Source organism: Aythya fuligula, chromosome Z, assembly GCF_009819795.1.
Source record: "Aythya fuligula isolate bAytFul2 chromosome Z, bAytFul2.pri, whole genome shotgun sequence".
Taxonomy (NCBI): domain Eukaryota; kingdom Metazoa; phylum Chordata; class Aves; order Anseriformes; family Anatidae; genus Aythya; species Aythya fuligula.
The window spans coordinates 78,502,751-78,511,433 of record NC_045593.1 but is presented as its reverse complement, the minus strand read 5'-3'; positions in this window follow the sequence as shown (position 1 = coordinate 78,511,433).

The following is an 8,683-nucleotide window of genomic DNA, read 5'->3' as shown; positions in this document are numbered from 1 at the left end:
ATACCATCGCGAGGAAGGCAGAGGAGGGGTTTTCCTCTGGTGCCTCTCTCCCTCATTGTTCCGGCACCTCCATCCCTAGAGCCTTGCTGACAGTGGGTTTGAAATGAGCCCAGAGCCCTCACCTCCAAACACAGCCCTCAGTGCCAAGCTGCAGGAACGGGAGGTGGAGGAGATGACAGCCAAACAGGGGGAGACAGAAACCTGGTGGCTTACACTGGACCAGGACAGTGTGAGCCTCACCTCGTCTCCAGACAGAGCCAGACCATGGGGTGAAATCCTCACCTCGCAGACTCAGAGCGTGCCTCAAACAGGGTGAACTCACAGCTGCTCACTTCCAGAAAGGGCTCCAAGGAGCATACGACCACCTTATCTACATCCCCACCTCTGCTACCCCACCAGACCCTGGGGTTCCCAAGCTGGTGGTGTCAGTCCCAGCATATCCCCCGTGCCCCCATCCATGCCCTGACCCAGTGGAGCAGGTCTGCGTGGTGCTGGGTTGTGGGGTTCCCAAACCCTGAGCCTCGTGCAGCGATGTGGCCAGCAGAAACACAACTCAGCGCTTTCAATTCGGTGCTATGACAAGTCGCAGGCATATTTTTGAGGCTTTTTGGTGGAAATTCAGACAAAGGCACTACGGTTCTGTTCAAATTGTAGGTTAGGGGCTATCAGAGCTAACCCTGCTCCTTGTTCTGCCCTGGCCTCCCCTTCCCACCCTTGCTGCCGAGGCTGTGCACAGTTCCTCTGCACAATGTTGGGATAAAAGAAGAAAACTGACATTGATTTTCTCCAGCAATGGTTCGGATGAGCCCCTTCAGCTGTCCCTGCCATCAGGGGGTTGTGTGAGACCCACAAATAGGGATCTGTCCCCTCTCCCCATGCAACCTCTTGGGCCGCAGGTGAAACCCCTTGAGGACAGGTACTTAACCTGGGAATCTCTCTGGATCACCCCTGGACCAACCCAACCCCTCACATCCACCAGCCCCCACAGCCTCTTCCCTTTCCTGCAGCTCCTGGCTGAGGTGGTGGCACCCGTGTCACCATCCCAGGCGGCAGGAAGGGAGAGCAGAAGGTACCCAAGAGTGTCAGGTGCCTCCCCTTCTCCAGGCCACCCTCCAGAAGCACTGTCCCAGAGGACAAACAGATATGTTGTACATGACCACGGTCAAACCAAAGGCTGTCTCCATCATCCTCTGGGCTACCCCAGTGCCAAGCAGCCCCAGCTCTGTTCACATGCATCTCATTTTTCACGGCGGGTAAGAAAATAGATTATTTTTTAATAACCAGATATTATTTTTTACACACAGATACCCATTCCACCACTCTTCTCCCACCCACCCCAAACGCTGGAGCCCTCGTGGGAGACGGACAATTGAGCTAGGTGCTCATTCAGGGAGCCGGGAAGAAAGCAGAGGCTGCAGAAACCAGCCCCTCCCCCGCTCCTCCTCCTCCTCCTCCTCTTCCTACTCTTCCTCCCCACCCTCCCCAGCCCAGCCGCCGAGCTCCCGGCACCCCTTCGGAGCCTCAAGGCCCCAGGGCGGAGGCTTGGTGGAGGCAGCTGGTGTCTGGGGAAGGGGGATTTGGGGTCTCCCCGCAGAGGTGAGAGGCCGTGCCTCCCCTACCCCGCAAAAAAAATCCCCCTGAACCGGACTGGCTTGTCACTGTGGTGGGGAGGGACAATGGTGGAAGTGGAATAGGCCCTGGAGGCTGTGGGACAAAGGGAGGCCAGGAAGGTGTCCTGGCAGAGTGAAGGCTGGGGAGGGGGCACAGGGAAATGTCCTCGGGAGCGACAGCCTGGGATGGAGGGGGTGGCCTCAAGGAAGGAGACTGGGGATCAGGGGTGGCCCTCGGGGACCCCAGGAGAGAGGCTGGGGGAAGCCAGGACCTGGGCCACCCCTTGGTGTTCTCATCCCAGCTCATCGCATGAGCCCCTTTTTTCCTTGGGAGCTGGCATCCCTGCACAGGACCCAAACCCACACAGAAATGCACCCAGAAACCAGAAATCCTTCTCTCCTCCTCAGCAAGACCATGCAGACTTCCTTCACGAGTTATGTCAGAGGCCTGAAACATTGTCTGATTTACTGTGAATGTCAGATATTTTTTCTCTGTAAATATTTTAGGCAAAGTAGAAACAGTAAACCTTTGCTCAGGCTGCCAAATGTCTCCCATGACAAATCATTGTTTTCAGATGTTCAGATTTGTGTGAGAAAACCCAACAAAGGGAAAATGTTTAGGCTTTGTCTCAATCCTAAAGCATGTATCATTAGAGAAAAAAAAAAGAATCCTTTTAGCTACGTCGCAGTCCAGAAATGATGAAAAATATTATTTTCATTACACACTTTTTAAGCACAGGTTTTATGTTACTGACTCAACAATGATTATCATTTCAAATGTGAACCACAGACCCTAAACGGTTCTTTATGAGAAACCATTGTTTTGAAATATCTGAAATTAATTAGACTGTGGCTATGGCCAACGTGCAAGTATCAAACTGAGCATCTGTGTAGAAAAAAAGCTTCCCATCACTTGAAAGAATATTATGAATCTGAAATACAGTCTATCAAGGAAAAACTCTCATCTGGCATAAGTTCTCTCAAGCCATCTCCCTTGACAGGCACCTTTTCTTTAGCCTTTTCATGTGCTTTTCCCCCATTTTTTCCCCCTCCTGAGCAGCTGTGTGTGAAAATCCCTATGTAAAAGTCAAGGAAATAATTCATGTAGTTTGGATGCCAGCAGCACAAAGGTCAGTTCAGGCAAATCAGAGATCCTTGCAGAGTTACTCCACTTGGCCTACCACCCCTGAAGGTCCAACTTCCTGTGCCCTTCAGCTTGCAGACAAGCCATGCTGGGCCAGCTGCACTGACAATGAACCCATGGCTCCAATTTTCCTCTTAAACATATTGAAGCATAGGTTGCTTCCTGGCTCTACTGCAAATCCATTATCTAAAACCACTGTGTTTTCAGAAACCACAAAGTCTTTTGAAACAATGGACTTTTGCAAGTTCTCAGATACTGTACGTAAGAAAAGCTTTTTCCAGCCATTCTCTTTCCTGTCTCACGTTGAGCTCATTTCCAGAGCCAAGCTAAAACTCTTCGGAGGATTCAACCTTAGCAGCACTGGTAGCTGTAGTGAGAGTACAACCACTTTCCGAAATGAAACACTTGATGCCTTATGTCAATGTTTCTTTTGTGGCAAAACCCTTCTCCACCTATTTATACTCTGTAGCTCTTTAGCAAAGGAGAGAGCACGAAGCTATGAAAAGCTATGAACAGAGTGTTTCGTTTGGTATCAGAACAAACCACAATTGATGGTTAGGTATTATTTCTGCATTACTTGTAATGATGCAGACACCACACTATCTACACAAAGATAGTCAGCTTCCAGAGCAGCTGTCCTTTATCAGATGGAGGTCCGGGACACGGACCTCAGCATCACTTGCCTGAGCAGAGACCTCCCAGAACAATGATATGTTCTTCTCCCACATTTTGACTCTGCCTTCTGTCCTGCCCTGGTGTTTCTATACCACAGTTTTTCAACACTACAGGCAAGGGGCCAGGCTGGGTTATTTTACTCATGCAGAGTGGCTCTGCTTCCATAACTAACCTCACCGAAATGCGTGTTGGACAGGTGTTGGTGTACGGTGCTCCTCCATATACCCACAAGGCTCAGGCTTTGTTGTCAAGTTAGGCTCAAGGAACAGTCTGCTTTATGCAGCCAGACCAAACTCCCAGACTCTCCAAAGAAGAGTTGCTTTCTGATTTTGGGGAGGAGCTGTCAGAGCAAGGAGGTCACCAAGACCTCCTTGTCAGATCAAGGAGGCCATAATCTCAACAGCGATGCCTATGAGGAGCAGACACAGGACAAGGAGGGAAGAAACTGAGCAGTTTATCAGTGTGGGGCAGTCCGAACCATAGTCAAGTGTTGTGCTAATCCCCACTGTCCTGGGCTTCCTCTGATAAACTCCATCCTGGACACACACTATTTTTGTTTTGATAACTCAGTGGCTGCATCACAAGCTTGAGTGCAGAAGTAATCCTGAAGAATCAAATGTGGTTTTGTTCACTCACAGTCACCAAATGAAATGAGCCTTTCATAACCTTCTTTCATAGCCCTTTTTTTTTTTTTTTTTTTTTTTTTTTTTTCTCCTTAATATGATATGAAGGTACCACCTCTGTGCAAAGAGCAAACTTACTGGGTCTGGTCTTGCACCATTAGGGTGAGCTCTTGAAATGGATTAAGAGAGATTTTCTTAACTAATCTCTTTTTCCTGGGCCTTCTCATCCCTTACTAACGCAATAGCAAACATCCACAATGAGATCAATCCTAAACCTGCCGAGTCACTAGAAAGATCCCGCTGACTCCACAGGTGTCAATCAGTAGTTTCTTCTCCTTTGCCACACTTGAAGGAGACCAAAGGAATAAAATGGAAAAGGAATGTCTTAAAAATTGGAGAAAAAGAAGACTGCAGGCTTTTCCCTTGTCCTCCACTGTGCGTGAAAGTCTCTGCTTTTCTTCTCCTGTGACTCCTTTTGTCAGGTCAACATAAAAAGGCAGACATTTTGGAGGGTGTTAGGAAGCAAGGAAAGAGATCCACATCTAAAGGGAAAGCTAACCCACCTCAGGAACAATAAATAAATGAGAATCCTTTTGTGGAGCACACCCTGAGCACAGCACGACCTGCAGCTCAGCCCTACCCTGAGAAGGACACCTCCTCAGGTGAGCCCTGAGAGCCAGGCACAGGGCAGTGCTGCTAAAACGCCTCTGCAGCCCCAACTTGGGGCTCCCTGCCTGCTGCCCAGGGAGCCTCAGGCTCTGAGTTCCCACCGCAACCTCCACAGGTCTCCGTTACGGGCACCAAACACTTCTCAGTGACCTCCAAAAGACACGTGCTGTTATCATTTGGCTGTGAAGGATGAGGATGAAACAAGGCTTTTCTGATGTCCAGCAGAAGATTTATCATGCTGAGTGGGGTCTCCAGGATGAGAAAGGATGGAAACAACTTTGGTGATTATCACATTGGCTACAGGAGCTTTAAAATGTCTTTTTTTTTTTTGGTATAAAATCAGACATAAACTTTACGAGACATTCCCATGCTAATGCCAGCGAACATACCACAGCTGTTATGTTGGCAGAGGAGCACAGGAGGGGTGCCCTCTCCTCTGTTTTGACCGGGACACCCCGTTGAGCACACACCTTCAACACAATAGCCCTGGCTGCGGACATTTCCATGCCAACAGCGCTGAGATATCTCATCTTCCTTCTCTTTGCTTTTCATCCCCCCCGTACAGAGGCACAAGGGGTAAGGGAAGCTGTGGCTGTGGTGGTCCTGGGGTTGTAGCGGAGGGGTGATAGGACTGCAGTAAGCAAGGCTTTCGCACTGCAGGCTGAGGTTGGCCCAGGAGGAGAGAGGATGCCCCCAAAATGCTCCGAGGGAACAGCTGCAGACAGCTCGAGAGGTAAGTCTTGCTGCTTTTATGCAAAAAGGCATGAGATAATTTTGCACTGGGGGATGTGAGGAGCTGTAGGGATGGAGGAACTACCTGGTGGCAGCAAGGCTGATGTACTCTGAAGACCTGGTTGGTGGCTGGAGAGGTCTTCTGTGCAGCCAAAGGGGGCTGAGGAACAGTGAGATGCCTGCAAAACGGGAGAAACCCAGGGACACTCTGGCTGAAGGAGGGAGGATGAGTGTCAAAACAAACACCAGAGAACGACAAAAGGCAGGGGAGAAATACATGTTTGTTTTTCTCCCTGTTTGCTTTTTAATGAAAATAGGCAGGCCAGTGTTAGAGGGCTGTTAGCATTTTGTGCTGGCCTGCAGCTGGTGCATTTTTCACCCACTTCTGTCAGAATTTATTTGAGTTTGGTACTGAACGCAGATCAGACTTTGCCCCTTGCTTTACTTAGGCTTGGAATTGCTTATACAGCAAACACTCTCTGCTAGGGTTCTCATTAATCCACCTCTTTGTTGAGGTTTCCTAGAGGAATTCCTATTTCGTAAACCAAACAGAATTAAAAGGAATGCGTCTGAGCTCGGGATATCCATCTTGAGTCTCCGGGCTCTATTGTCCCTTCTAAATTAGACTAGGAGGCCCCCTGTGCTTGCCTGGTGCCACCATTCCCACTGGCACCCGATAACGAATTAAGAGCAGCCCGTGCGGGTCCCGAGAAATAAATCGGTGCGGCCGCAGCCGCTAGGTGGCACTTCCCTTCTTGCAAATTACAGCAATTAGCGGCCCCGGGCGCTGCCGGAGAGGGCTGCCCGCCCTCCTCCATCGGCTGAGGGGGGTGGAAGACGAGGTATAAATTAAAAAAAAATATTATTATTTTTAAAGGACAAGGTCGGGGCTACTCTCCGGCTCATCCCATCCGTGGTTTTTCTCAGGTGCGCACTTTCGTTTCTTTGCCTCCGCACTGGTGTTGCTGAACCTCGCCAGAGCCCTGCAGGCACCGCCTGCTCCTGAAAACACAGATTTCAGTTCCCCACTCCTTCCTCGCCTCCGTGCCGGGACCAACCAGGGAAAATGTCCGGGAAGGCAGAACCGGCCTTCAGCTGCTGCCCCGCAGCACCCACGGGGAAAGGCCAGTGAGATCTTCTGAGATGGGCCTGAGAAGGCGTGCGCTTCCTCAAAAAGCAAAAACAAAGGAAAGAAAGAAGAAGAAGCCAGGTTTTACTGTGGCTTACATGACATTTCACTTCGTGTTTTAAGTTTCTATAGAGCCTAGTTTGGTTCAAACTGATTTTGGCAGAGCACCAGGCATAACTGAGAGCTTCATATAGTTTCCATCTGAAAACATAAATCAAGCAGCAGGCTCACGGGCAGCCTGGCCAAGCCTTGCTGAATCTCACTGCCCCAGACAGTGAGGCTTTCAGCGGATGTAGTCTGATACCTGGCTCTGGCTATGATATGCGGAGATGTAGCTTGTTTGTTTTGCAAGGCATCTGGGCACAAGGAGAGGAGGGAAGATAAGTGAAATGTGGCTTTTTCCACACTCAGAGGCTGCTCTCAGCTCCCCAGCGAACAGTGGGCTCTTTTACACAGCCCCGAGCAGCTTGGGGGAGCACATGGGATGCTGAGGGGAAGGTTAAGAGAAGATTTATACATTTCTTAGTGCATGCACAGATGTATTTACACTGCATCATCCGCTCTGCAACCAGATATCCACTCATACCCACCCTCTCCCATCATCCACATCCCTCTTTACCCCATCGTCTTCGTTGCCTCTCTTCATTGGATGAAGGAGGATGTGGAGGCTGGGTTCTGCTGAGCCTTGATGCCCTCCTTGTGCCCAGTGACATAGCTGCTGTGGGACGACTGGGACCAGGACAAGGTCTGAGCGCCTGTAGAGTGCCTCGAGGCGGTTAGTTCAATAGGAGTTCTTGTATTATTTTAAAACTGGATGAGGACACGCAAATTCACATTTGTGGCATGGTTTAATAACCTTAAAGCAACACAAACAAGGCTTGTTTTGTTTTGTTTTGTTTTTCTCCCATAATTTTCTCCTTTCATTGTAACTTTTCTGCAGCATGAGAGTCCGAGTGGACTCCAGTGAAAGCCTTCATGCCATTTAACTCTGCTGATCACCCTCTGCTTCTCACACTACTACAGCAATTTCCCTCCCATCCACAGAGGGCTGGATTGTTTCTGCCTCTGAGCATTCAATATCCCTCAGGATTAATGCCCTTTAAAACTTCCTAACATATTCCAGCTCATTCTGCTGCTTTCAGCATCGCACTGATGACTTTCAGCACACCACTCCGTGCTCCAGATTCAGTGCCTTATGAACAAATGCTAATTATGTTGCTGCGGGCACACACTGCAATGGTTTCCTTATATGCAATCCAGGTAAACAAGACAGGAAAAAAAAAAAAAAAAAAAAAGAGAGAGAGAACAAATGTTCAGTATGAAATGCAGGATGGATACAAGACAAAGGTGCTTTTCCCCTATCCCTACCATATTGCAAAGCTGACAAGGAGAAGCACGCTCCAGTTTGTGAATACAGGTTGGAAGCTGAGGGATCCAGCATGGGTGAACCCCCCTGAAAGTGAGTTGTGCCCAAAGACTTCTTGACAAGTGTTGTTCCTCTTAATTAAATTAAGCAACTGTGAAACTAGAACTTTGCTGACTTTTTTTTTTCTTTTCTCTTTTTTTTTTTTTTTTTTTTTTTGAGGCTAGAATAGAGTTAATTCCACACCAAAGAAAAAATAGCTAAGAAAATAAAACTCTTATCTTAAGCAGGAAAGTTGAGGAAATCTTTATATTGCTAGACTTTGCTTCATTCTTTCTGCAAAATAATAAATGATAAGGATAACTAAAGAGCTAGCTCAAAATGCTCCCCACAATGTAAGGTAGTGATAAGCTTTTCACCATTGTTCAGTTCACAGTTAAAATACCTGTGGGATACGTAAGCCTCCCCTGAGACAGCTCTCAGCAATGCCTTGTGGCTGGTGTGTATTAGCCATCCAGCCACAGACGAGCCCTGGGTGCTAAAAGCTGCAGAGATGCTCACTGACCTTTAACACTGGAAGTAATGTGGGTAAAGTGGATAGAAATACCTTACAGGGAAGTCTGCATATGGTTTCCACATAGGACCACAGGAATGGTTACAGCTGTGTATCAGAGTGACATCTGTGTTGGAACAGGAGGGGCCACGAAGACAGCACCGTAATTGCTAGCTGTTTGTACA